At 38.3% G+C, this 13,448-nt stretch overlaps 1 non-coding gene across 1 annotated transcript; it reads left to right on the forward strand.

The window, feature by feature from the left end:
* The first annotated feature begins 11,848 nt into the window (after positions 1 to 11,848).
* Positions 11,849 to 11,959, forward strand: LOC148691299 (small nucleolar RNA R71). The gene has a single exon (XR_015956068.1). It is a non-coding gene; the product is annotated as a small nucleolar RNA R71 (small nucleolar RNA).
* The last annotated feature ends 1,489 nt before the right edge of the window (positions 11,960 to 13,448 follow it).

A 13,448-nucleotide genomic window follows, 5' to 3' on the forward strand; every position in this document is an offset into this window, starting at 1 on the left:
CATCCTGAAATTCTTTGCCTTGCAATCACATGCATTTCCCTTGACATTTTCAGCCATCACACTTCATCATTACACCACCATTCACTCTTTAACCCACACACACTTCACACAAACAACATTCACATGCATTCACATGCATTTCCAACACAAAACACACTCAAAACCGTGGCCACCTTTGCATTTCAGGATTCCCATTTGAATTTTCAGATTTCCAGCTTTCCCTTTTATTTTCCAGCTTTCATTCTTCATCATTGCAGCCATTCCACATGCAATTCTCCATCATTCCTCCACACAAACACCTTAAACAAATAGCCATATACATCTCCACTCCTCCTATAAATACCCTTGCATTCCCATCATTCAAATCATCTCATTTCATACACAACACACCACAAACACTTCCATTCCTTCTCTTTGCCGTGAGTCCCCTTAGAATCCAAAACCATCTTTCCATTTCCACCACTTCCCAACCCTCCAAACCACTCCTCTACCATTTCCATAATCCCCCAAACCTCACCTTAGACCTTGTGCCATAATAAAGAGGAAGAGAAGAGGACCTAAACGTTCATACAATTCAAGTTTGAGTTGTTGGAATGTTTAGGTGATTCTTTGATTTCAATGTTTCATTTTAATTCTCTTTGTTTTGTACGTATAAGGAATGAAAGAGAAGAGTGCCTAAACGTTCATACAATTCAAGTTTGAGTTGTTGGAATGTTTAGGTGTTTCTTTGATTTCAACGTAATGAGGAACTAAAACCCCCTTTAGCTAGGGGGTGATTCGAAATAAATGTTTATGCTTGCATATGAATTGATTAAACTTTCGTTGGAATTTCATAAGTTGTGGATTCAATTCGTTTAATTGTTTGATTGATAACTTATTTATGTATGCTCATTGAGATTGCAAGCTTAATTTTCATGCATGAATATGACGCTAGAATATAAGTGAGTTTCACCTAAACGTTACGAATTTATATTCACAAGTAGTGGAGGTTGCTCATAAACAATCGCGTTAAACGAATTCTTGGCATAAGTTTCATGCGTATTCCATAGTAACGAATGCCTCGTCAACACTTATAGTTTTCATAATGCTTAATGATCTTTGATTGTATCTTTATTGTGCTTTTCACGTAAAGGACTTTTGGAGAATGTGGTGAATTGCGTTGCGCTAACCCATCCAATTCATTAACTTAAGGAGAACTTGACGGTTAATTTAAGCGGACCTAATTAACCCGGGGCGTTGAGTTTCATAATTTATCGAAAGACCAACTGAGAATCAATCTTGTATGCAAGTGTAACATGTATGGAGATGAACCCCTTAGCTATTCTATCATCCATTCATTCCATTTCATCAATTCCATATTTACATTCTGTCTAGTTTATTAACTTGTTTCGTTATTTCAATTTTCGTAAAAACCTCAATCCCCCTTTTGCTTTAATGTTCATTTTAGTTAGAATTCAATTTAGTTTGTGTTTTTAAAGCATTTTGAGTTTTTGGTTTGTCTTAGTGTTTTAAACTTTAATTTTGCATTCTTTGAGTCTAGTATAGTGTTTCATATTGTTATTTTACGTATTTGAGTCAGTTTCCAAGAGATTTGCAATCCCTCCTAATCCCCGGTCCAGAACGATCCCTACTTATACTTATACTACAATTGATAAAAAGAGGGTTTAATTTGTGTGCGTATAAATCACGCATCAAATTTTGGCGCCGTTGCCGGGGATTAGCAACTTTGCTAATCCCTTGGTTCTTTTCTTTTTTTTTGTTTAGTTGTTTTCGTTTTAGTTTCTAAACTTAGTGTTGTTTTCTTTGTTTGTTGTTACTTTTGATATTTGATTTAGTTCTCTTTCTTTGATTTTAGGTACTAGAGAAGTAAGATATGGATTTTGCTAGCATTCAAGCTCAATTGGCAAATCTTACTTCTAAATTGTCGCCGTATGCCGAAAGGACCACAATGCAGAGTGTCCCTACATTTGGTGCTTCATATAGGCAAGGATTTGAAGCCAATCAATGTCCACAAAGAGATTGGAGGGATCATTCAAACTCTATATGGTGGGAAGATCAACAAGTTCAACGTGAAGCATATTGGCAACCATATGAGGAGTTCTATTCAAGACCTATGCAGCCACCACAACTTCATATGCAATATGCTCAATTAAATTCAAGTTCGCCAATAGATTATATTCAAATTCTTAATGAAATAAATTCTTTGGCGCAGGGGTCACAAAATCAAGCCAAGGAGGCTCAACAAGAAGCATATTGGCAACCATATGAAGAGTTCAATACAACACCTATGCAGCCACCACAACCTCCCCCACAACAATTCCAATCAAGTTCAAGTATGTCCATGGATAATGATAAAAAATTTCAATTACTAACCTCTTTGACGCAGGACGAACAAAATCAAGACAAGAAGTTGGGTAAATTGGACGAGCAATTTGGGCAGATTATGGAGTTCATGAAACAAATTCAAGAGCAAAGTGAACTTTCCAACTCAACTATTGAAAACTCGAAGGAAGATTTTGAAATCCATAATGCTATCACTTTGGGAAGTGCTATGGAGGTTGGAGCTGACCTAAAAATGTCCAAACATAGCCTAGAAGTGGATGAAGAGCTGCTAATTGAGGAGGAGGAAGAAGACATGCACACGGCAAGGGTAGAACAACCCTTGCCACAGCCCCCTAAGCCCTCTAAACCACCCACCACCAGTAAGGACGTCCCAATTCCATGTTATTCTGATGTTATTCCACCCAATGTCCCTTTTCCTAGCAGGTTTTTGATTCCCAACCAAGAAGAGAGTAAAAAGGACATCGTGGAAGCCTTCCCAAAGGTGCAAAATGCTATTCAAATTCTTGGTGCAACACAACAAGTTTTAGATGGTGTTGAATTCTTCAAAGGACTTTGTACACCAAGAAGAATGATTCAAGAGAAGGTAGTGGCTGGAGAAGATGTAGAAGGCATCAAAGAGGACAAATTTGAAACCACAATTCCCAAGGAAGTTGGATTTTATGACACGGGACAAGTCATAACTTTCGAAGGGGTATTTATTCTGGAGTTCATTTTGGAGCACACAGGTAAGCCGCCTCCCCAAATTTCAATTTTCTTTTATACTAACATGTGGTTAATGATTCAGGCACCCAATCTGGAATTTAAACTATTACCGGATCATTTCAAGTATCACCGCCCATTCAAAGATAAATTCCATGCCGTTTGATTTTATTTATGTTAAAAAAAAAAAAAAAAAAAAAAAAATTTGAAAGAAAGATACTAAACATGGAGAAAGGTGAAGCTTCACAAAGGTTGTTTACGTGAAGCCCCACTACGAGGCGCAGAAGCGGAAGGCGCAGAAGCGGGAGGCATAGAAGTGGGAGGCATCGGAGCGGAAGCCATCGGAGCGGGAGGCATCGGAGCGGAAGCCATCGGAGCGGGAGGCATCGGAGCTAGAGCATTCCAGGCCTCAATACTTGGCCAAGCGCTGGATGACCCAGGAAAAAGGTGCCTCTGGAGATAAGACGCAAGCCTTTGACGGTCACTGTGAATTCGACCCTCAGATTCTTGCAGCTCATCAAGCTTCCTTTTCATCCCCGACGAATAGTTATTTGCAAGCACATGCAAACTTCTATTCTCGTACTTAAGCTGCTGGATCTCTTGCTTAAGTCTTTCCACCTCTGCCATCAACGATTCCACCTGACGAGAGCGGGCAAGCAGGCGTAGGCCCATGTTGGACACAGAGCTCGCACACTGAACACTAAGTGCGAGGGACTCTTGAACGGCCAACTCATCAGACCGTCCTGACAGCAGCCTACTATCTTTTGGAGTGAGGAGGTTCCTAGCTACTATTGTAGCTGTTGTGGCGTCCTGCATCACAGAGTCTTTACCTGAAAGAGGACCGTTAGGAGATAAAAAAGAAGGGCGCCATACGTTACCTTGACGCGGCGCGCCCGTATCACTGCTAAGGCTCAATTCCAAGCTAAGGTTCGATGAATTTGCCATTTTTTCAAAAGTGTTCAAAAATAGGGGTTGATGGAGTAAATTTTCAAAGGGTCGGAGTCGATTTTCAAGAATGGGAGTTCTTCAGAGTGTGTTTGTTGTGGTGATCGATAGCTCTATAAGAAGCCAAGGCGACGCGTCCACCAATTCAAAAAGCCGGAATTTCCGGCGTAATTTAGGCGACGCGTTCTCGGCTTTTCAGAAGACGCGTTCAACTTTGTCAAAAGATTTCTGACAAAGCTGACAACACGTGGAGGCCATCATCGCAACTACACATCTTTAGCCGACAAGCGCAAAGTTCAGCGACGCTTTCTCAGCTTTTCAGAAGACGCGTGTAGCTTTGTCAAAAGGAGCCGCATCTGCACTACCACGTGTCGTTCAGAAAGCGAAGGGGCGTCGTTCAGAAATCGAAGGGGCGCCTGCTCAGAAATCGAAGAGGCGTGTTCAGAGATCGAAGAGGCGCCACTATTTCAAAAAGCCGGATTTGCGGGATCAAAACGTTTGTCGACAAAGGTAAAAAGTACCATCACATGATATTATCTCTATATATGTCGACCTTCGTCTTTTATGGCAGGGCAAACCTGAAGAAAATGCCCAACTCTCCCTCACCTCTGAGGGCGCACTCCCAGCAAAGCTTTCAAAAAACTCAATTCTTTCTTCTTCCCCAAAGATGATACCAGATGCCTGGAGTACATATGACCCAGGAGGAAACGGCGGATTGAAGCATGTGCTGATTCATTCACCGCTTCTTCAAAGCAAAGGTATCATATCATCAAGGTCAAAAGAAAAAGTATCTCATATCATGCTCTTTCCCTGTCTTTTTCTTTGTCCTTGTTCTTACTCGCATGGCAAAGTAAAAGAAGCAATCAGCCGGCACTTGGAGTCAATCTTCCGATCTGGAGCCAACTGCCTGGAATCTATTCCTGATTGCTTACCTAGCGTTGCTCTCGAGTAGTCATCTTCAACGGTTGATACACTTCCGGAGAAGGGACCACTTCTGCAAATGGGAGCGAGTAAGGCAAGTGAAAATGATACATTGAAGCATGTGGAGACAAACATAGGCTGAGTTATCCTCCAACCCTTTTCAATACGAATTGGAAAGATTGAACAAAGAAACAGACCAAAAGGGTAAGCTCAGACCTTCGGGGGAGACCAAAAGAACCATCCTGCTGCCCAGTTCAAAAAGTAGCACAAAGGAAAATCAACGATGGGCAGAAACCAGTTCAAGAGTAAGCCTGTGGAATCACAAAGATCAAAAGCCTCAATGCAATTACCAAGGAGAAGATGGAATTTACACTCCATAACCAGATTTGCGTCCCTAAACTCTTCTCTTTGTTAATTACATTTTGCCATGTTTAGTATGTTTAAGTGCTTTTTGTGTATTTACTTATGCTTTGTGTGAATCTATGCTTAAAACATTGAGGACAATGTTTGATTTAAGTGTGGGGGGGTAACTAAGTATGTTGATGCAAATTCGTTGAATTTTATCACCCATAACTTCAAGTGTTGTTCCTTGCTGTTTTAAATGTTTTGAAGGTGTTTTTAAACTGTTTTAGCGTGTTTTGTTTTATAACTCCGAAAAACACATAAAAATTTGAAAAAAATGTTTTGAAAAGCCTAAAAAGAGTGTTTTGAGTTGTTTTTGTGTCGTAGGTTACCTTCCAACACAATGATAAGGATTTGGTTTCTAATTGCATGACTGTTAAAAAGAGTTATGAACATAGAGAAAAGTTTGATTTACTCTTGGTATATGCTTGGTTATGGTTATAATGTATGACTTCACATGCAATCGTAAAAGAAAAAATTCGTTTTTGTAACATGCTTGAAGGAAGGAACTCAAACAAACGCTACAACCCTGAAAGACTTGAGCCTATAACGTTCTTTGGAGAGTATAATCTGTGATTTCTTGTTTTCTAAAGTCGTTGCATGATCTCATTATTCTTTGCTTGGTTACTACTTAGAAGGCGTTTCATCATATAGTTCCAAATGCTAGAACTCATGCCCATTTCATTCAAAGCATGTTATTGATTTGCATAACATATATCAAGATGAAGTTGTGTAGTTGCCACCATAGCCAAATAGCCTCACTTCCCATATTTCGTATTTGTTGTAAGTTTTAACCCCGTTGAGCCTTGTTTAGCCTCTATTCTTTGTTTACCCATATTTTCCTCACCTAGCCTAGTTTAGGACAATCCACACCCTTGTTCTTAAAAGATAGTGAGCATGACTTAAATGAATTCCTTTTGAGTTACATTATGCAAGAAAATGAGTGTGGGGGAAGGAATGCTTGTTCTTAAGTATGTTTGAGATTCAAAAGAAAAGAAAGATAGAAAGAAAAAAAAAAAAGAGCTTGAAAAAAAAAAAAAAAATAATAAATGAAAGAATGAGTGATTGAAGAAAGGGTCCAAAAAGTGAATATGGCCCTAAGTTTTGTGTGACTTTCCCTTGGGTGTTCAAAGTTGACTTCTGCTTTCTTAAGGGAATTCTAAGTGCCTGATTCAATACTTTGCTCACTATTGCTTTAAGAATGTTTGTTTATCCTTCACCTTTCATTGTTAGCCAACACCCTAGCCCCGTTACAACCCTTGACTTCTATCTTGAGTGTTATGGGTTTCAATTTGTGGAGTTTGAACTTGGTATGAGCTTATGGTGTCACTGGTTCTCATTCTAAGTAGTAGCATTCCATTCATGAGATCATATTCATGTCATTATCGTAAATCCAGAAAATGCTTTCCTTGTTATAACATATGTGAGTGTTCGTCTACATGTTTACATCAATCTTCTCACATATAACTAGTGTAGGGTGTGTAGTCAGAAAATCTGTGTGAAAAACGAGTGCATATCTTGTAAGGATTTGAGCAATTTCTCTAAGGCATGTTACTGCATTCGAAATGTGTTTTAAATGTTTAATTGTGAACTAGTATGTGGTGACTATGATTAAGAATGTACTTAAGTGTAATGATGGCTAAAATCTGTGGGAATAATAATTTTTAACTTGTCATGTGCTTTGGAAATCCTTGAGACGTTTGTTGGAAGGTTTAGGTTGTGTTTTACTTGTTCGTTTTGTTTTGTTTCTGGTTTCTTTTGTTTTGTTTTGCTCGAGGACTAGCAAAAGATAAGTGTGGGGGTATTTGATAGGAGCATATTCATGCGACTTAAATGGCTTGTTCTCGTGCATTTACGTTATGTTTCTTTAGTTATTTTAGTACTTTAAGCTATTTTCGTGTGTTTGTAGGCCAAAAGGGCTAAAGGAGCAAAAAGATGCATTTTGGAGACGTTTGGAGCACTTTTGGGCTAAGGATGGATAGCTTATGCTTGGAGCCAAAGTGTTGGACGAAATTGAAAACCTAATTGAAGACCAAAGTGTTGGAACCTTGTTCCTTTTAGTTTTAGGATATTTAAACCTTTCCTATATCCTTAGTCGTGCATAACATTCCAACATTCCACTCCTTCATTCACCACTTATCATATCATACACTTATCTTATCATCACCACATATCATTCATTTATTACTTATCATATCATTCATTCATCTACATATCAATAACCACTTATCATTCATTTATTACTTATCATATCATTCATTCATCTACATATCAATAACCACTTATCTTATCACTCAACATATCATTCACTTATCACTTATCTTATCATTCACTTACCACTCAATATATCACTCAACATATCATACACTTATCATTTATCATACTCATAATTATCTACACATTACAACCTAAAACACATGCACATTCACCCACATGCACAAACACACATTCTTTGCCGTGCCTTTCCCTTCCACTTTCCAAACCTTCCAAATGTAACTTCATTACACATGCATTTCAAACCTTTCAACACCCTTTAATCATCCCCCTTTAAGTTATGATTTTATTTCCTAACCCTACATGCATTATTTATTGCATCTTCACATGCATTCACACACACTTTACACATTCAAACACTAGCCAAACCGTGAGCTCCCATTCCTTTATGCCATTTTCAGATTTCCACCCACTAACCTAGTCATCAACACATGCACTTCCACCTTTCATCCACAATGATTCATGATTCATTCACTTTGCATTCCCTTTGCAATTACACCCCACATGTCCATTTAATCATTCAACCACATTCCCATTAACCACAAAACAAATCACACAACACACCAACACACATGCATCCTGAAATTCTTTGCCTTGCAATCACATGCATTTCCCTTGACATTTTCAGCCATCACACTTCATCATTACACCACCATTCACTCTTTAACCCACACACACTTCACACAAACAACATTCACATGCATTCACATGCATTTCCAACACAAAACACACTCAAAACCGTGGCCACCTTTGCATTTCAGGATTCCCATTTGCATTTTCAGATTTCCAGCTTTCCCTTTTATTTTCCAGCTTTCATTCTTCATCATTGCAGCCATTCCACATGCAATTCTCCATCATTCCTCCACACAAACACCTTAAACAAATAGCCATATACATCTCCACTCCTCCTATAAATACCCTTGCATTCCCATCATTCAAATCATCTCATTTCATACACAACACACCACAAACACTTCCATTCCTTCTCTTTGCCGTGAGTCCCCTTAGAATCCAAAACCATCTTTCCATTTCCACCACTTCCCAACCCTCCAAACCACTCCTCTACCATTTCCATAATCCCCCAAACCTCACCTTAGACCTTGTGCCATAATAAAGAGGAAGAGAAGAGGACCTAAACGTTCATACAATTCAAGTTTGAGTTGTTGGAATGTTTAGGTGATTCTTTGATTTCAATGTTTCATTTTAATTCTCTTTGTTTTGTACGTATAAGGAATGAAAGAGAAGAGTGCCTAAACGTTCATACAATTCAAGTTTGAGTTGTTGGAATGTTTAGGTGTTTCTTTGATTTCAACGTAATGAGGAACTAAAACCCCCTTTAGCTAGGGGGTGATTCGAAATAAATGTTTATGCTTGCATATGAATTGATTAAACTTTCGTTGGAATTTCATAAGTTGTGGATTCAATTCGTTTAATTGTTTGATTGATAACTTATTTATGTATGTTCATTGAGATTGCAAGCTTAATTTTCATGCATGAATATGACGCTAGAATATAAGTGAGTTTCACCTAAACGTTACGAACTTATATTCACAAGTAGTGGAGGTTGCTCATAAACAATCGCGTTAAACGAATTCTTGGCATAAGTTTCATGCGTATTCCATAGTAACGAATGCCTCGTCAACACTTATAGTTTTCATAATGCTTAATGATCTTTGATTGTATCTTTATTGTGCTTTTCACGTAAAGGACTTTTGGAGAATGTGGTGAATTGCGTTGCGCTAACCCATCCAATTCATTAACTTAAGGAGAACTTGACGGTTAATTTAAGCGGACCTAATTAACCCGGGGCGTTGAGTTTCATAATTTATCGAAAGACCAACTGAGAATCAATCTTGTATGCAAGTGTAACATGTATGGAGATGAACCCCTTAGCTATTCTATCATCCATTCATTCCATTTCATCAATTCCATATTTACATTCTGTCTAGTTTATTAACTTGTTTCGTTATTTCAATTTTCGTAAAAACCTCAATCCCCCTTTTGCTTTAATGTTCATTTTAGTTAGAATTCAATTTAGTTTGTGTTTTTAAAGCATTTTGAGTTTTTGGTTTGTCTTAGTGTTTTAAACTTTAATTTTGCATTCTTTGAGTCTAGTATAGTGTTTCATATTGTTATTTTACGTATTTGAGTCAGTTTCCAAGAGATTTGCAATCCCTCCTAATCCCCGGTCCAGAACGATCCCTACTTATACTTATACTACAATTGATAAAAAGAGGGTTTAATTTGTGTGCGTATAAATCACGCATCAGTAGGGCTTATTCCCTTGATATCTGCAATAGACCAACCAAAAACAGATTTGAACTCTTTTAACACCCTAATTAGTTTATCTTCTTCATTTGGGGTGAGATCAGAAGCTATGATAATTGGAAGAGTTTCAAATTCAGCTAGATATGCATATTTTAGATGTGGTGGAAGTGGTTTAAGTTCAAGTTTTGGTGCTTTAACAGTAGAAGGAGTTAGATGTGACATTGATGATTCTAAAGGCTCAAAACGAGGTGAAACATTGAAAGGATACAATGCTAATGCTTCCAAAGCAGCTACTTCTTCCATGAGTGCATCTTCCTCATCAAACTCATCTTGAGATTGACTCAAAACAGTTTGCAATGGTTCATTCGATTGTGCCTGCAAGAACTTAGAGAATACAAGTGAATCAAGCACATCAATGGCATAACAATCAAGAGATGACGAAGGATGAGAAAGAGATTCAAACACTTTGAATTGAACTGTCTCTCCTAACACTGTCATAGTGAGGAGTCCATTTTGCACATCAATGATGGTCTTGGCCGTGGCCATGAAGGGTCTCCCAAGCAATATTGGCAACTTACGATCATGTATAGTAGCTTCTTCCATGTCCAACACTACAAAATCTGCAGGCAAGATTAGTTTATCAACTTGAACTAGAATATCTTCTACTATACCTCTTGGATATTTCACGGATCTGTCTGCAAGTTGTAATGAAATGGTGGTGGCTTTCAAATCTCCCAAACCTAGTTGAAGGTACACTGAATAAGGCATTAAGTTGATGCTAGCACCCAAATCAAGCATTGCCTTCTCTACTTTCTTGTCCCCTATGGTGATGTTTATAGAGAAACTGCCTGGATCCTTGAGCTTTGGTGGAAGTTTTCTTTGCAAAACTGCACTCACATTTTCAGACACTACTACCTTCTCATGTGGTCCATACTTCCTTTTGTAGCTGTTTAACTCCTTGAAGAACTTCCCATATGCCGGCATGTTCCTAATGACATCAAGCAAAGGTAAGTTAACATTCACTTTGCTTAGTATATCAAAAATTTCTTTGAATGACTTATCCTGCTTGCTCTTGGCAAGTCTTCCAGGGAATGGTATTGGTGGAGTGTATGGTTTCTCGGCCTTGTGAAGATTTGGTGCTTCTAGTGAGGAAGTGGCATGGCTTGGTTCCTCAATTGATTTCTCATTGTCTCCTTGAGTGACACCTGCATTCACATGATCATATTCATTAGTAACTTCATTGCCAACTCTATTATCAATAACCTTACCACTTCTAAGTGTAGTGATTGCTTTGGCTTGCTCTTGGTTCCTTTGGAGTATCACAGGTTGGCTTCGAAACTTCCCAACCTCTCTTTGGTTCAATGCATCTGCAATCTGCCCCAATTGTGTCTCCATTTTGGTTAGGGCTGCTGAATGTTGTTGGAGAGTGCTATTTGTGGAATGTTGGAATTGCAAGGTGTTTTGGGCTAACAATTTAACCGTATCCTCAAGGGTAGTGGCAGGTTTTGGTTGGAAATTTTGGATTGGATTGTTGTTCTTCCATGAAAAATTGGGATGATCTCTCCAACTCGGGTTATATGTATTGGAATACATATCATTCCTTGGTCTTTGGTTGTAAGAATTCATGAGGTTCACTTAATCTTGAACATACTCGGGGTAAGCTTCCCTAGATGGACACTGGTGAGTAGGATGGCTTGGTATGTTGCAAATGGCACACACTTCATTTGCTTTTGGCACCATGTTCAGCACGGATTCAAGCTTCCTTTCTAAGTTAGCTACCTGCAACAAAAGCTCATGATTAGAACTTGTTTCATAGACTCCAACTTTCTTACCCCTTAAGTCTTTGTGTTGAGCATTAGACCCCAACATCTCATAAATGTTATATGACTCTTGAGCATTCTTTTTCTTCAATGCTCCACCTGCTGCATTATCCACAGTTGATTGACAATTTTGGGTTAGTCCATCATAGAAAATTTGCATTTGTAAGTGAAAAGGTAACCCATGGTGTGGACATTGTATCAAGAGGCCTTTAAAACGCTCCCAACACTCATTGAAAGGTTCTCCATCATCTTGTTTGAAGTTGAAGATTTGTCCCCTTAATGTGGCTGTCTTTTGAGTGGAAAAGAACTTCTCCAAGAACTTCTTAGCCACGGCATCCCATGTGGTGAGGGAACCTGGTGTTAGAGTCATCAACCAACTCTTGGCCTTATCTTTCAAGGTGTAAGGAAACACTCTCATCCTCAAATTCGCTTCACTCACTCCCTGCAAAGGTAAACCACTCACAACATTGTAAAATTCTTTAATATGAGCTAAAGAGTCTTCATTAGGTAAGCCATAAAATGAGGGAAACATATGAAAATGTGAAGATTTGAGATCATAGTTTCTAGCTTCTGTGGGCAGCAAGATGCATGAAGGTGAATTTGGTATGATTGGTTGAGCAAAGTCCTCCAAAGCTCGAAGTTCATCTTCGTTGCCCGCCATCTCTTCTTCTCTTTCCCAATTAAATTGCTCAGATTCTTTACTTGTTGAACTAGGTGAATTCCCTTCCTCTTCCTCACGGTTAAAGGATGAACTTGAAGGCACAAAGTTGTCCAAAGTGTGGCCCTTCAACCGTTCAATTCTTTGGCCTAACTCAACAAGTTTATTTGACATATACTACCTGAAATAAAATAACACAAGTGTGAATGAAAATCTACTAGCAACAACAATGAAATGAACAAAAACAAACTTAAAAACGTTTGAAAGGACTCAAAGGACTCAAAACAGATTCACAAGACTCAAAACAAGCTAAAAACTCTCAAAACTGCCTAAAAACACAAATTGGGCAGTTTTGACACTAAACTCAATTTTGGACGAAAATTAGGTTTGAGCTTGACTCAAAATGCTTCAAAACACAAGACAAAACAGATTCTAAGCCTAAAATTTAACAAAATATGGGGAGGAATTGTATTTGGACGAAATGCAATTAAATGGACAGATTATAACTAAAGCAGATTGTAAAGCAAATTGATGTAAACCAATGGATAATGGAATGGCTAAGGGATTCTTTTCCACACATGAAATGTATGCAACTTAAATCAACTTCCAGTTATCAATTTGACAAGTTATGAACCTTGACACTAATCAAAATAGCAAACAAGCAAACAAGCAATTACAAGGGACTGAAATCAGTCCCCGGCAACGGCGCCATTTTTGTTGATGTATATAATTCCTTCCTAATGCTAGAATATATTTAGTATAATGGCACAAGCAAGGGTGTCGAATCCACAGGGACTAATTGGACCTATGTAATTACTTGTTTTGCAAGAACTCTAAGAAATGAATCAAACTAAACAAACTAGGCAGATTTGGAAATGAATCAAACTAGTCTAAATAGACAGATTTGTTGTTGTAACTTGAAAGCATGAGAAAATGAAGTAAACACAATTAAATGAATCAATAACTAATGTAATGGGATAGTATCAATGGAAATGAAGCTAGGGATTCGATTTCACCATTGCTCAACTAAGTCCATGTTTGTCAAGTTAGTTTATTCTCAGCCATCTACCTATTCCTTGAGTTTGTTTCACTTAGATATGATCAACCATATGATGTGT

The sequence above is a fragment of the Pyrus communis genome, chromosome 14, assembly GCF_041283825.1.
Source record: "Pyrus communis isolate YQ-2024b chromosome 14, ASM4128382v1, whole genome shotgun sequence".
Taxonomy (NCBI): domain Eukaryota; kingdom Viridiplantae; phylum Streptophyta; class Magnoliopsida; order Rosales; family Rosaceae; genus Pyrus; species Pyrus communis.